This window comes from Arvicola amphibius, chromosome 1 (assembly GCF_903992535.2).
Source record: "Arvicola amphibius chromosome 1, mArvAmp1.2, whole genome shotgun sequence".
Classification (NCBI taxonomy): Eukaryota; Metazoa; Chordata; class Mammalia; order Rodentia; family Cricetidae; genus Arvicola; species Arvicola amphibius.
In genome coordinates this window covers 161,827,408-161,844,882 of record NC_052047.1, presented here as the reverse complement: position 1 = coordinate 161,844,882, position 17,475 = coordinate 161,827,408, and the positions used below count along the sequence as shown (strand labels likewise).

The 17,475-nt window shown below is 37.8% G+C and overlaps 1 protein-coding gene across 10 annotated transcripts in view; it reads left to right on the top strand.

The window, feature by feature from the left end:
- Positions 1-17,475, top strand: part of Anxa1 (annexin A1) — a 156,097-nt gene that overhangs the window by 79,347 nt on the left and 59,275 nt on the right. The gene's annotated exons all lie outside the window — the stretch shown is intronic.

The window sequence follows — 17,475 nt, the reverse complement described above, 5'->3', positions numbered from 1 at the left end:
AGTTTTATTCTGCTTTCTACGTTTTTTTTTTTTTTTTTTTTTTTTTTCTTTCTTGGATGCCAAGCCAACCTACCAGATGTTGAAATGTGGACCTCTACTACCACCTGCTGGGCAATAGCATGTAGTGCCGCCAAATAAATAAAAGGGGGAAAAAAATCCCAGTTGTTTCTACAAGCTATATCTCCTTGCTTAATTCTCCACTCACTTTCCCTTGATAGCCATGCTGGGCTTTCCACATAATTGTTATCTTTTTTCTCTTTAATTAGTGATTTATTTGAAAGCTAGTTGATAACTTAAAACAAAAAGGTAAGGATCATTAAACACAAAGGAAAATGAACATAAATTACTTGAGGAATAATGAGCAGGATGAGAGAATGGAAAGGAAGAAAATGTACACCAAACATTTAAGGCTAGATAGTGTCTGTGTTTGAACATTAAATTTAGCTTCTGGCTTCCTGGCAGGCAAGTGAAAAAAGAAACAGGATGGGTTTCATAACTGTTTTCTGATAAAAAAAAAAAAAAAAAAAAAAACTTATCAATTTTTCAGTAGAGAAAAACCCAGAAAAGCCTCGGTTATAAAGGAGCTGAATTCATATGCAAGGAATGTACTTTCTCTAGTCTTCTGCATACATTATTAAGTTTTCGCTGTTGCTGTCTTCACTGCTCTTATTTTATACACAGCCCTGAAAACATCACATTGGCAGGAGCCTTGCCTGTCTAAGTCCATCCTGAGTGAGCTGCAGTGGGACCCAGTCCTAAAATACACATTACTGATGGCTGGAGAGATGTCTCCGTCAGTAGCATGATTTCCAAACAAACTTAAAGACAGAGTTAATCCCCAACACCCAAGTGATGTGGGAGGTCCTTCTGTGTTGCTTTTACCGGTTGATAAATAAAGCTATTTTTGGCCAATGGCTTAATAGAAAAAAGCCAGGCAGGAAAGCCGAAGAGACATATACAGAAAAAGTAGGCAGAGTCAAGGATACGCCATGTAGCCACTGAAGAAGAAAGATGTCAGAACGTTGCCAGTAAGCCAAAAGTTTCGTGTGATACATAAACTAATAGAAATGGGTTAATTTTAGATGTAAGAACTAGCTAGGAATATACCTGAGCCATTGGCCAAACTGTTGTACTTAATAATATAGTTTCTGAGGTAATTATTTGGGCTAGGTGGCCAGGAAACAAAAAACACAGTCACTATCTACACTCAAGAAAACTGGGTGCAACTGTACACACCTGGAACCCTAGCACTAAGGAGGCAGACACATGAGGATGCCTTGGGCTTCCTGACCAGTCAGCATGCTGGATCAGTGAAATCCAGGTCCAGTGACAGATCCCGGCTGAAAGCATAAGGTTGACAGAACTTGAGAAAGACATGCAACACTTGACCTTTGGCCTCTACACACACTCTCATAGACACACAGATACAGACACAGATATGCACACACCACACACATACACACACTTGAAATACTTGAATACATATATACTCATACACATAACAAAACCAGAGAAATTTGAGAAACACTTTTATGGCTAGGAACAGGTTACTGACAAACTAAAGCAAAACAAATTACAAAACACAGACCCAAGTCCATTTTCTATCATATGTCTTAACCTTAAAATGATAACTGGGGGCTAACTAAACTTATAGTTACATGACTTCACAACCAATGTCAATGATTAATATCCACAAACCTATAGATTAGAGATCATTCTGTTAGATAGTTATGTGAGTGTCCTCATCCTCTTACTTTAAGGAGGTAACACTGAAAACAGGCGACGACAGGGATTTCACGAGGATGGAGTGCTGTGTGACATGTCAGGCTGTGGCAGAGTATATTCAGGAAGCAAACAGAAAATGCGAATTTTCTATTGTTGCTATTGTTGATTGTTACAGTGTTGCAGGAGGCAAGACTGGCCCTTACTCATTTCTGTAGCCTTGTACTAAACAGTAGATTTGTAGATTTTCTTCAGTGTTTCTTGGTACATAACAGAAAATAAATTACTAACGATATAGTAGAAACGTATAGCTACATGCAAACCACAGTACTGACTAGTCTTGTTGCGGATTTTATTTTACGTAGTTGAAAGAGGGTTCATAATCATGATCATTCACTCGCAATTTTAATGTTTCCTTGTTAACGTATTTGCCGTTCTCTAGAACTTAAGTTTCTAAGAGGGTATTAGATTCTCTCTAGTTTCTTTTGAGTCTATCCTCATTTGCATTCTTCCTACTTCATAAATGAAGTTTGAAATGGTACAATTCAGCATTTGTATCGGCTGCCAGTTTATTTCTGTTAAGCTAAAAATGAAAGGAGCAAGATGCTTGGGATGCAGTTATCAGAAGGTCTCCAGCCAACCCGTATCAATAGCTTGGGAGGCCTGCTCTGCAAGACGATCTTCCCGAGTTCAGGTCAGAAACCACAGAGCACCGAAGGGGAATTTAGGATGGCTCTAATCTGAAAGAAAAGGCTCATTTGTGTGCTGTTCCAGTCATGTCTCTTTATCGTTCTGCTTCTGTTCTAGCTCTCCTGTCCTAATTCTAACTCCCCCTAGCTTCTACTCCTGTAGCCTAAAAATCCTCCTTTACAAACAAGGCTTGGAGTGATAAAAATAAATTACACGAATTACCTCTCATTGGTCAAAAGCACATTCCTAGGGTAAGCAATAAGGAGCTAAGTCATTTACCATGGCAACGCAAGGTTTCAAGGTTTCAGGAGTAAGACTACGATCAGAACCCAGTGACACAGTGTCCATAGGACTTTATCAGCTAAACGTGGCAAACAAAGAATTGGCATGCCTTTCCCAGGGTGCTTTGTGTAATAACCTTTTTTGGATATCTGTGTCTCTGACCTTGGGCATAGCTGTAAAGTTTTAAACTTATGATCTATTTACAAAAAGCCTTTAGTCTAGTTTGAACTTGCCCTAAGGTAAAAGTGAGTTAATTGTGTGCGGTTAGTGTGAGCAAAAGGAGAAAAGCAAGTTTTTAAGTGTCTACAGTCCTCGTGGGAGGCCTAGTTAACTAATAGATCTAGTTATGAAGCATATCCTAGCATATTTTCTATATATCAAAATTATACAGACTAATGAGAAGCCATCTTCCTGACCATCCATAGATATGTGTTCCCAGAAGAAGGAATATTTTCTTGAGATAAATACACAAGCAGTGTGAAAACTCCCAAATTAGGGAAGAAATGAAGTGACTCATGAGAGAAATTACAAACAAAGACAAACAATTATCTACAGCCAGTGACCCTACAGATGTTCCAAGTAGGGTTCCCCGTCAGAGACTGTCTTGTCTGGCAGGTCAGCCTGTTGACACTAGTTGTCACCTGCTGTATATTCCCATGGCCTCAGACAAACCCACCTCCAGTGAAGTACAAAACTCAGGAGAAAGGAAAAAAGTTTTTCTCAGTAGGTAACAGTCACAGGAAGGATTTAGGCAGAGGGTCTGAAGGAAAAGGCAGACACGGTTTCCAGATACCATAGCTTCTCCAGATGGAAACAAGGAAGACTGCAGCAAGAGCAGAGAAGCATCTTTGTTTTATAGGTGATGGTGGGTGTTCACAGATTACTATGGTGAATCACAGACCTGGGTGCAGCGCTCAACGCCTGTCTGTGCTCTATGTGCTACCATACAGTTCGCGTGATTATGGGAAAGGGGCTGGAGATTGAAACACAAAGACACACAGACAGAGAGACAGAGACACGGACCTCTAGTCACTGGTATGAAGCCCTTCATTCAACAGCACCATGGAGGCTTATATATCCAACACATTCAGGTTGCCCAACAGGTGAAAGCCTTATCCTCTGATCCTCAAGGAAAGGCAACACGTGCTCAGGAAGCAGAGCTGGCAAACAACTTTGACACAGCTATCAGTAGCTCAAATCAGAAGGAATGCAAAGGTTACTAGCAGGGAAGAGCAGCTGGAGGCCAAGACTCCAAATGGTCCCAACACCTGGGTAGGTCTAAAAGCTCAAAGCCATTTAGCTTATCTGTGCATCTCCAGAAATACTCCGAGACACCCTATCCTACACTGAAGTGATTTTTAAACAGTGGGTCTTCTTTCATCCCTTTCAAGAAAGATTTATTAATTTTGATTTGATGTATGTGTCCTACCTGCATGTATAGTTGTGCACTATATGCATGCCTTGTGTCTGTAGAAGTATGAAGAAGGTACGCATCCATGGGAACTGGAGTTAGGTTGTTGAGAGTTAACATGTGGATGCTTGAGATTAAACTCAGGTCCTCTGAAAGAGCAGCAAATGCTCCAAGGGCTGAGACATCTTTTCAGCCTCTCTTCCTTTTAAATTTAAACTATTCTGTAGCATCAAGGGACATGTGATAGCATGATTCTAATCAACCCTTTCCCAGTATAAAATATTTTGTGTTTTCATTAATGTATATTATTTTTGTAATTGTAAAATATATAAAACAATTACGTTATTTGATTTTGATTCTATCATGTAGCTACTCTGTCCCTGTACCCATCAAATGCTTGCTAAAACCTGACCCTAGCATTTATTTAATCTGTGTTTATATTGTCCAGCATAACATTATCTTACTTTTGTTAGAAGATTAAAATAATACATTCCTCCTCTGGTTTAGGGTACTTCTGTTATGTGAACTATCAGAAACTTGTCATATTTCTTTATCCAATTACCGAATTATCTTGTGTATCATGACTAATAAAAACCCAGAGACAGATGTTGGGGTTCATCCTGAAGATCAGAAAAGAAAAACAGCCAGTCACTGGCTCTTACCTCTACCTCAGTGGTCCTGCCTCCATGAATGCTCAGAATGAGACTGCGTTGAGACCTGTCTCCCCGTCTTATATTCCTCTTCAATGCTGGGATTGAAGGCATGCACCACTACCACCAGGCCTCTGTGGAGAACTAATGTGACTGGTGGGATTAAAGGAATGTGCCACCACTGTCTATGGCTGGCCAGTGTGGTTGTTTTACTCTCTGATACCCAGACAAGCTTTATTTATTAAAATATAAATGAAATATCAATCCATCTTGTGCCAAAAATCCCACAATGAATTTGAGTTTCACAGTAACACAACATAATACAATTTTTTCTTTTAAAAATGATTAATTCAATACATATTAATACCTGCATATATTTATATATTAAAACATGTAAATTGCTTTAAGCAAATCCACCCTACTTTCCCTCCCCCCTCTGTCGTTGTTGTTTTTGAATCCCCTGTAAGACACTGCTGTATGTGCATGAAGTCGGAAGATATACCGGAGCATGAGTAGCCTTTTGGGAACCACATCCCTGAAGGAAACTGATGCTCCCTCCTCCTTCTCCAAAAGCTCCTCAGATTAGGATGGGGCTTTGTGAAACTCTCCCCCGTTGTGCTGGGATTTGGGACAGACTGATATTGTCTAAGTCTTGTGCATTGTGGATGCAGTTCTATGTACTGTGATTGCATATATGCAGCTGGGATGTCATGGCCACCAATTATTTCATTAGAGATGTCAACCCGCTCTGGTTCCTACAGTCTTTCTGCTCCTTTGATCCTTAACCACTGGGAAGAGAGGGTGTGATGTAGATGTCCCATCTGGAGCTGAGCACTCTACGGTCTCTGATTCTCTGCACATTGACTCGTTGTGGGTCTCTGTTATTAATAAACTATTGTGACAAAGAAACTTCCCTGAATGATGAGAGATGCCCTAATATGTAACTATGAAGATAATAATGTAGGGAGAAGTTTATAACTATATTCAGTTGGCAGGATAATAGTATCAGGTTCTTGCTTGGGGCCTATGAGCTAGCTAGCCACTGTTTTGGAGGCCAGTTAGTGCCAGGCGTAAAAATCTATTTTACGAGGAGAGCTTTAAATCCAATTCAAAAGTTGTTGAGTACGCCCATCACATTCATGCCAATGTTGCACCAGTAAGCATGTCTTTCCAGAGCATATGTTACTCTAGCTTTCAGGGCTCACAACTGGGTAACGCTATAGATTGTTCATCTCTCCTATTAGTATGCATAGCACTTTCCAGCACTCTATAAGCTCGCCATTAGAAATGAAGTTTCCAGGCTAGTACCAGCTTGATTTCTCCACATTACATACAGGAAACGTCCAACAGGCTGGGAAGTTTGGTGATTTTACAAACCATGAGTCACAGGACTTAATGTCGTTTGAGTTCATTATGGGATCCTATAATCTGTTGAGATTTCAGAATACAGTTTTACTCTCTCATCTCAACATGCCCACAACATAACTTTTATTTTCTAACATACCCACAACATAAATTTTATTTTCTATCTATAAATCACTTAAATAATGTTGCGATTTTTAGAAAAATCCAAGAAAGAATCTGGAACCATGAGGGTATATGTAAAAATCTGTGTTGTACAGATGCCAGGCTTTTTACAGCTTACTCAGGCAATTTGAGTTATTCACTGTCAGAAAACAGTATTTAAAAACTTGTAAAGTTTTAATTGTGTTTGTCAATCTCACTCTCTGTCTCTCTCTCTGTCTCTCTCTCTGTCTCTCTCTCTCTCTCTGTCTCTCTGTCTCTCTGTCTCTCTGTCTCTCTCTGTGTGTGTGTATGTGTGTGTGTGTGTGTGCACGCGCGCGCACACGCGTGTATATGTGCAGGTGCCCATGAAGGCCAAAAGTGTTGGCTCCCCTTCAGCTGGAATTACAGGTGCTTATGAGACACTGAACATGGAAGCTAGGAGCGAAACTCAGCCATGTGTACTTTTAACAGCAAAGTTCTTTCTCAAGCCTTATAACATAATTGTTATTTCTATAAAATTTTATTATAGTATTTACATCTTAATGTAACCACGCATTGTTAAAATATTAATTTTCTCTTTTGCATGAAATAATAAAGTTCTATGGTGTGATAAAACCTTTTATTATTACCTAATTTGCCAAGTGTGTAGTTTTTGATAATTCATATGGATAAATTTTGTTTTAACAAAAATTTCAATGGTATTATTTTAAGACATACTTATTATTGAAGATTTCCAAATGAAAGTCATTTTTGACCATGGATGCCATCCAAGTTCAAACTTCTGAAATATCTAGACTTTAGACCTCATTACACTGTACTTAGGTAATTTAAGTGATTATGCTAATTCTAAGGGAAGAAAAAGTAAAATACCATTATCTTGACATTTACCATGGGCAACTTTAAAGTAAAGAAAGAAAGAAGAAAAAAATGGCATGTATATGAAAATGAAATCATGACATTTAAGTGTTGATGAAGATATTCTTAATAACTATATTTTATAAACACTTCATGTATAGAGTCAATAGTGGCCAACATAATTACAGCATTTGTTTCCAATGATGTTTTAAGACTGGAGATAATAATCCATCAACCTTTTTTGCCTCTAGGATTTGAAAGATAATTAGCTGCTTTAATTAAAGGCCAATGAGAAATTTGGAACAGGGAGCCCACACAGAAATTAAACATATGATTAATTCAATGTGCTCATCAGCTGTGCTAAAGACAGAAAGCATGGCCTTGATTACAATGAAGAGTACAAAAAAAGAGTGTGTCAAAAGCTTTGCCGTGCTGCTTATCATCCTCTCTTGTGAATACATTACTGCCCAGATACAACCCCAATTTATGATGCTTCAGTTTTCTTCTGATTTCTTTACAATGATGCAAAAATCAGTATGAATTCAATTATAAAATGTCATACTTTAAAGACTGAATTCTGACCTTTTTCCTGGGTGACCTTATATGCTGTGCTGTTCTCAATCAATGGTGGACAGTGGGAGAACCACAGCTCCTGGTTGAAAATAGGTTCATGAAGAAGCAGTTAACACTGCACAGTCTCCAGTTCTATGACATGTGCAGGTAATGTTCATTAAATTTTGAGTTACAATGGTTTGTGTTTAAAATGGATTTGATGGTATGTAAATCAAGGAGCATCAAAATGAGGATAATGAGTATGTGTGTACATATATGTGTGTGTGTGTGTGTGTGTGTATGTGTGTTCTTTTCCTTTCCATAAATGACATTTGCATTTGTAAATGTAAATGGGCTTTCTGGATGTCAGCTACCTGTCTACGGTAAAGAGGAGGAGTGACAGATGCAGCAGAAAAGGAGTAGGCAGGAAGTTCAGGTACCTGCTTCAGCAGCCTCAAGCTAAGTAAATGTGGGTGATGGCAGATAGACTTTTAGTCTCCTGAACTGTATAAAAAGATCATGAGAGAGTTTGGAGAGCAGTGCAGGATACTTGGTCTGCACAAGGTTTCTAAGCATTTCTCTCATCCCTATGCTCTGGTTACACTAGCATAGGATCAAGAAGGTTGCTCTCATTTTCATCATACTTTTGGATCCAATATGTTTCATATTTATGGGGGAAAACCACTCTCTGATGAAAAGATTTGAACATCATTATGCTGTTTAGCAGGGACTCCCAGGTTCGCTGCTCTGGGATATTCTGATGGGTGAATCATTTGGCCAGTACCATGCTTGAGGCAACAAAGAAAAAGAAGCTATAAAAACAAATAGCTAAAAACCCCTTGCTTCTCATGTCCTTATCACCAGATGTTCAGACAGACAGTTTCATGAGTAGTTCCGCTTACTAAAGTTTTAATAAACGCTCTTTTGAGAACAATGCAATCGCTTTGGTTCACTTTCAGTCTGCGAATTCTCTTTAATAGCTCTTTATAATTTGTATAAAGCTTGTTTTATTATGACCATTACTTCTGTTACTGTGTTAATAACCTGAAAGAAAACTCAAGGTTTAGTTTAAGTTTTGAGACTGACAATGTTGTCAGTCAATTAATTAATGACATTAGCTGAAAGTTCTCAAAAGAAGAAACACACTGCCCAATAAATACTAATGAAAGTGTTCCAAATCATTACCAACAGAGAAATGTGAATGTCAATGAGTGAGTTTGTACTTACTCCCGGGCAGAATGACTAGCATCAGGAAGAGACAACAATAAATACTTTTGGAGACATGGGTAAACAGAAAACCAAAGTGGTAATGTTAGGGTAAAATGGATCCAATAAGAGATACACTTATTAAGTAACTAAAATAATGTATTTTTTACTTATGGTTGCTATACTTTATATAATTATGTAAAATCATATATGTATATATTACCTGAAAGTAGAAAGGGAGCACAGAGCTCAATTTTGGAGGAAAGAGAGATAAAAGAGGCTATGAGTCTGTGAGGGATTGAAGTATATTAGCTGATTATATGAAATATACTCTATAACCCAATCTTGTGTTCAATGAATATATACCAATGGGGAAAATAAAACAAATATAAAATGTAAGTATACACTTTATAAAGGATGTTGGTAATCACAAAATAGAGAATATTTTGATTAAAGTATCTTAAGTGATAAATATTTGTAGAAGATTGTTTTAGTTGGGATTACATTGGAATTATCCATAGAACATTCTATTCATCTGCCTGAGATATACATCACACATGTAGATTAATCTGATTTCTAACAACTTGACTTATTTTACAATGGTATGAAATCCCATATATTCAGGATAAATCATGATTTGGATTTTCATCACTTCTAGAGTTAGCTACATGCAGTAGCATGATGCTGTCTCTTGGGCAGTAGTAGTGAGATTCAAGTCCCAGTCAGTCACGGGACTATGAGGAGAAATAACCAATGAGGTACTGCACTGCTAAGCTGTAATGTTCAATAGGGTAGACATATTAAATGCCTTTTTCAAATATAATATTGTCAACTATAGATGCTATCAATATCTGAAACTTGATAAATTAAGAACCATGCAAGATTTGTTTGTGTGTCTCTGTTTTAAGTGTGTGTGTGTGTTTGCATGTCTGTGTGTTTGTACAGAAAGACTCGCTTTGGTCTCCATCTGAAATAAGGGATTCTGGAATTCTCAAGAACCACCCTGAAAGATCAATGAGCCCATTCACACTGGGTATATTTTTAAGCTGAACCTTCCTCCATCTTTCAAGACAATTTCACAAACTGAATGAACAAGTAGGCATAAAGATGCCCTTTCCTATTTTCTCATGGTGTGTCCCTTACCACATACATTCCCACTTAGATGAGTTACTCACGGTAGGTAACAAGCATTTCCCTTTTCTGTGCCCACTGTCCCCCTGATATTTTCCTGTAGGACATGGTGTGGAGACTACAGCAAATAAAGTTAAATAATATTTGAGTTAACTCTATTTCTAGTTCTCCTGGCGATAGGCGCACGTGCTTCATTTACCTACAGACTGGCTCATACTTTCTCATAATTTGGTACTAAGCTTAATCATCTCTTTGATAGAAATTGTTTTACTTTGTTTTTACAGTTTCTTTTTTTTATTCCATGATGAGTTCGTGTCCTTTCTTTTCTTTTACCTTTCCATTCTAGGCTGTCCCTTAAAGTCATGATCCTCCTATGTCGGCCTCCCAAGCATTGGGATTATAAGTATGCACTAAGTATTCCTGACTCTAAATGCCCCTTCTTGGTGCATTCTTATTCATCCACAGTTTCTCTTACAATTATTCCCCTCTTCTTTTCTATCCTAGAATCTATCACTTCACTTCATAAAGTGGGTGAAATGTGTGGATATGATATATGAAAATAAGAAGTGAAACTTTGAGCCCTGCCAAGGCAAGAATACATAAAATATTTCTAACTAACCCTCCCCAAGTTTCCCCTGTGAATAGTTAAGCATTCTTGTTTTCTAGACCCTTACATCATCTCTTAGTGTGCTTTGAATAGGGTTTCTTTTCTCTCTCTTTTTCATAAGCTCTTTGTTTCTCTTTATGAAAACCTGTAACCTGTAGATGTTTGAAGAAAATGAAAGAGCAGGAAATCAAATGTCCATTATTATATTAGCTCATTTTATCATTGTATATTCTTTTTTTATGATACCTTAAACTCAGCTGTAGCATCGCCATTTTAAAGTGAGTTTCTATAAGTTATAAAGATGCTAGGATATCCACTGAATGAATGTGGTCATGAACAAGTCCAGTCAGTGGTGGTACACAATCAAACTAGTTGGTGGCTTAAATGAGCCATTTGTTTATATATTTATCATTTAAAATGTAATATTGTGCTTGGGCATGTGTGCACACATGTGTGCACATGTGTGCATATGTCTGTATGAATGAAAACATGACAGTACTGCAGGTTCAGAGGTCAGAGGACAACTTGTAGAAGTCAGTGCTCTCCTTCTACCGTATGAGTCTCAGGGATTAAACTTAGGTTGTTAGTCATAGGCAAAAGAAGCGCAGAGTGAGTGAAATCCTAAGTGAATGTATATTGTTGGGATAGGCACGGCCATGTTGAGGACCCCAGAGCCTCAAACCCAAGGATAAAATAGCAATGCCTTTCTTTGGAATATAGCTTAGTGGCAAATAGCAAAGACTTCTTAGAGGACCAAGTGTAAATATTTATGGTGCACAGGAGATGTCCACTATAGCTTTTTCCCTTGGATATTTATGGCCTGAAGACTGCTCAACTATATATCAAAGTTAACCATACTTGTTAACCTTGAGCCAACTATATGCTGTAAATTTTGTTTTTATGTTTACCTGTATGGAATATAACCCTTCTGCCTTATTCAGTTGCTCAAAGTAACCCCAGCTCTTTGTTCAACTCTATAGAATAAAGACACTGAGCTTCTGGAACTCCAAGTCTTCTCCATTAGAACCTCAGACCACTTAATCCCAGATTTCTCTGTGCCTGTCTGTCTGTTCTTCATTCCCTCACTGTCCCTAGTCCAGTTTCAGTGCCTGGACCATGCTTAGTGGACACCTGCTTACCTACAGCCATGTCATCGGCCTGTACATGAACCATTGAATCACATGATAACCTGAAATTCAAGATCAAAGATTTCACTCCTGTTTGTTTTACTGTGAAAACTCCCGTCTTTACTAAGTAATTCCTTGCAATTGTCTCTGTGTGAAATACCCTTAGACAAGAAATAAATTTATAAACACTTTTAATTTAAGAAAATAAACAAAACAGTAGCATAAGCTAAGCTTGGATCTCTGCTACTTGCCACTACAGAACACTCCATAGCATGAAACTTCAGCATACCCCTTATTAGAGAGTGACTGGTAGGGACATCAATTTCCCACTGCAGTATTACTGTGAATAGGGGTGGCAGGGGACATGAGATCACACACACACACATACACACACACACACACACACACACACACACACACACCTATTCACACCCTGTTCCTGCTAAGTTGCTTTGCTTCAATAACCAGTGCTCTCAAAGGAAATGGCAACTAAGCAGTGTCTCATGGACAGGTTTCTGAGTTAGTAAATAAAAGCTTTTCAGTCTGGTATGGGGAGGTGAGCTGTTGGCATCGAAAGTCTCATCTGAATAGCTTAACCACTGGAGTGTAGCAGAAGGTCGCCTCAAATGCAAGCCCACACCAGAGTCAGTACAGAGTTGTTTTGTTCTGATGATCTTCCATGCTCTTTCCAAGGCTCTGGGGATTCTGTAAATTGTACATTGTTTGGTATCTCTCCATCATTCTCAGTACATGACAGCATAAGGAATGTCATGAAAATGATGCCTCATATTTGGGTGATTGGATGATCTTAAAAATAGCAGAGTCTTTCATGTAGGCATATCTGGCTCCATCTTACAGTTCATAAACACCACTGGATGTCGTTTCCCATATAACACTAACTTATTTTCACAGTGTCTTTCTTTTTTTGGACTCACTGGAAAACACCAGTGGAAATTACAAAGAGAGGGGCCTGGACTTATGAAGAAGAACAAACACTGTATCTAAGCAACGGTAAGGTAGTAGGTTCACATATATAAACATCTCGGAGGAAATGATTAAGGTTCATTGAGAATCATGGGGCATGTTTTGTATGCCAGATATTCCAGAGTAGTATGAGTTTAGGTGGGTATATTCCTTTCCCCACTAGATTATTATCTCTTTGAAGTCAGGGGTCTTTGTTTCATTCATTCCGGTGTCTCTAGCATTTGGCACAGTGTTTGGCATAGAGAATATAGTTAATTCATAGTGTAGCAGCTCAAGAAATGAAGAACTTGAAAGAAGTGACTGAAAAGCACAATTGTGTTGGGAGCAGTGAGACCCCAGATCCTGAATTTCTTGTAATCCCCTGATCTAAGTGCCTACAGCTGCTCTGGGCACGAGACCTTCAGGAGTTCGTGATGGCAGGAGAGTGGTTTCTGGTGGGTTTGATGGGGCATGGCTATCTCTATATAATCTGCCCTTGAACACAATAAAGGGGGCATTCTTGGGGAATTCAAGGATGACCCTTGTCGCTGGCTTTCTGTGTTTGTCTCTGTATTTTAACCTCCTGCTCCTTGCCCGCAGCTCAGTAACTGGGTAATCACGTACCAAACACAGACACAGGGGTGCGGTGCGTGGAAATGAAGAACTTGAAAGAAGTGACTGAAAAGCACAATTGTATTGGAGCTTCTCATGGGCATTAGTTATTTCAGGAAACCTCTTGCCTTGATGAAATTAAAACACAGTAATATAGCCTAGAAAGAAAACTTGTGTGCATAGAAAATTGAATTTTTCCTATGAGCAATGCAAGGATACCTTGAACACACTATTTCCTTAGGTCTTGTTAAGGTTATATGAGTGGGACAGGAATGAAGATTCAGATGGGTACTGTAATGTTGTTTGTATGACAAGATGTGTGTTCCTAACTATAGATCTGCAAAGTAAGCTCTCCCTTCCTAGAAGACATGTTGAGGGATGTGGCCTGCCATGCATAGGATGCTTTTGGTCAGTAGGGGGAACTGTCCTCTAGTACTACCACATGGTAAAACCTCTTTGAGGATCTATAAATCATAGTGTTTACCTCTCTCTAGGAAGAGAAATATACATTCTGATTGCTAAATATGTCAGTAGGGTAATAGACAATTTAAAACCCTATAATGTGTAACATAGAGCCAGTTATAATGTGTACTGTAGCTTTTAATAGAAAATTAATACCAGAGACAAAATTGGATCAATTGTAAGTCCTTAGCACATATGTCATACAACACTACCAGTACATCAAAACTGTGAAGCTGTCTCTCCAAGCCAAAAAGTAGACTTCGAACCAACCACTCAAACCTTTTAGTAACCCACATGTATTATTCAAAATAGAGGATGGCCAGGTGGCCATTGTGCATGCCTTTAATCCTAGCACTTGGGTTTAGAGGCAGATGAAACTCTGTGAGATTGAGATCAGCCTGGTCTACAACAGCTAGTTCCAGAACAGCTAGGACTGTTACATAGCGACACCCTGTCTCATAAAAAAACCAAAAGAAAAAGAAATAGAGGATGAATTATTAGATACTTTCTTTAACTTCTAGGAATTAAATTTTAACAAAAAATCATGAAGAGGTGTAGGTCCCATTTAAATATAACTATTAGTCATTAACATTTTGTGGATGTTCAATGTAATTTCTGATAAGATTATTTTATGATAAATTTATCTTAAATATCTTAGTATGCATATTGACAGAGCTTTTGGTTATTTTATTTATATAAATCTCAATATATTTATTGATACATATATGATGCATATATATTATGTATAATATATATAATATATTATATATTATATTATGCATCATATATATAATATATTATATATAATAAGTATTTTCTAAGTTAACATGTTAAATTTTTCCTAATACATCTTGGTTAACCTGACTCACATTATGTCACTTAGGTTGAAAGATAGTGTCTGGCAGTTAGTTGTATATTACAGTTTTCACTTGCTTACTTAAACTACAATGTTCTGTGAGTCCTTATGGCTGCATCCTTGTAATCTAATTTGATAGTTGGTCCTGGGTTTTCTGTTTGTTTTGTTTGTTTTTGACAGTGTTGGCATGACACAAGCTGATCATTGGAGAATAAGGAGCCTCAGGAGAGAAAATTACCTTTATAACCTGGTAATATAGGACATCCTGTAGGACATTTTCTTAATTAATGATAGATATGGGGGAACCCAGCCCAATATTGTAGGTGGGGTCACCCCTGGGCTGGTGGTCCTGGCTTCTACAACAGACATGGAGGAAATCCAGAGAATCTTCAGGTCATATTTTGAAAGCCTGTAGTCCACAAAATTGGAAAACTTAAAGGAAATGGACAACTTTCTGGATAACAATCACTTACTGAAATTAAATCAAGACCAAATAAGCAAATTAAATAGACCTGTAACTGCTAAAGAAGCAGAAACAGTCATCAAAAGTCCCCCCCCCAAAAAAAAGCCCAGGACCAGATTGTTTCAGCCCCGAATTTTACAAGATTTTCAAAGAAGAACTAATACCAATATGCCTCAAATTGTTCCGCACAATAGAAACAGAAGGATCATTGCCAAACTCTTTTTATAAGGCTATAATTACCCTGACACCAAACCACATAAAGACATTACTAAGAAAGAGAATTACAGACCAATCTCACTCATGAACATTGATGCAAAAATACTCAATAAAATGCTGGCAAATCAAATCTAAGAACACATCAGAATGATCATCCACCATGATCAAGTCAGTTTCATTCCAGAGATGCAGGAATGATTTAAAATACAAAATTCTGTCAATGTAATCCACCATACAAACTGAAAAATAAAAACCACATGATCATCTCATTAGATGCTGAAAAAGCCTTTGACAAAATGTAACATCCCTTCATGATAAAGGTCGTGGAGAGAGCAGGGATACAAGGAACATACCTAAACATAATACAGGCAATATACAGCAAGCCAACAGCCAACACCCTACCAAAGAGAGAGAAAGTCACAACAATTCCACTGAAATCAGGAACAAAACAAAGTTGTCCACTCTCTCCATATCTATTCAATATAGTTCTTGAGGTCCTAGCTGGAGCAATAAGAAAACAAAATGAGATCAAGGGGATACAAATCAGAAAAGAAGTCAAACTCTCACTATTTGCTGATGATATGATAGCTTACATAAGCAACCCAATAAATTCTACAAAGGAACGTCTACAACTCATAAACGCTTTCAGTAATGCAACATGATACAAGATTAACTAAAAAAAAAAAAAACTTAGTTGCCCTCCTTTACACAGATAATAAAAGGACTAAGAATGAAATCAGAGAAACATTACCTTTCATAATAGCCACAAATAGCATAAAATAACTTGGAGTAACTCTAACTAAACAAATGGAAGACCAGTATGAGAAGAACTTTAAATCTTTGAAGAAATTGAAGAAGACACCAGAAAGTAGAAAGATCTCCCATGCTCTTGGGTAGGTAGAATTAACATAGTAAAAATGGCAATCTTGCCAGAAGCAATTAACAGATTCAATGCTATGCCCATCAAAATTCCAGCAAAATTTTTCACAGACCTCAAAAGAATGGTATTCAGCTTCATATGGAAAAGCCAAAAAACCAGTATAGTCAAAACAATCTGGTTCAATAAGAGAACTTCTGGAGGCATCACAATCCCTGACTTCAAAATCTACTACAGAGCTATAGTAGTAGAAAACAGCCTGGTATTGGCATAAGAACAGACAGGAGGACCAATAGAAGCTAATCGAAGACCTATATATTAATCCACAGACCTATGAACACCTGATTTTTGAGAAAGAAGAAAAAATATAAAATGGAAGAGAGAAAGCCTATTTAACAAATGGTGCTGACATAACTGGATATCAGCATGTAGCAGAATGAAAATAGTTCTATATCTATCACCATACATAAAACTCAAGTCTAAATGGATCAAAGATGTCTACATAAATCCAGTTACACTGAATCTCATAGAAGAGAAGGTGGGAAGTACATTTGAACACATTGGCACAAGAGACCACTTCCTAAATAAAACCCCAGTAGCACAGACACTGGGAGAAGCAATTAATAAATGGAACCTCCTGAATCTGAAAAGCTTCTGTAAAGTAAAGGACACGGTCAACAATACAAAACAACAGCCTACAGAATGGGAAAAGATCTTCACCAACTCAACATCAGACAGATCTCCAAAATATACAAAGAACTCACAAAATTCGTCACCAAAAGAACAAATAATCCAATTAAAAAATGGAGTGCAGACCTAAACAGAGAACTCTAAACATAGGAATCTAAAATGGTTGAAAGACACTTAAGGAAATGCTCAACATCCTTAGTTATCAGAGAAATGCAATCAAAACAACTCTGAGATTCCATCTTACACCTGTAAGAATGGTCAAGATCAAAAACACTGATTACAACTTACGCTGGATAGGTTGGGGGATAAAGGATATACTCCTGCATTGTTGGTGGCATACAAGCTTGTACAGCCCCTTTGGAAATCAGTATGGAGATTTCTCAGAAAATTAGGAAACAACCTTCCTCAAGACCCAGTAATACCACTTTTGGGTATATATCCGAAGGATGTTCAATTGTGCCACAAGGACATGTGCTCAACTATGATCATAGCAGAATTGCTTGTCATAGCCAGAACCTGGAAACAACATAAATGCCCCTCGACCAAAGAATGGATAAGGAACTTGTGGTACATTTACACAATGAAGTACTACACAGC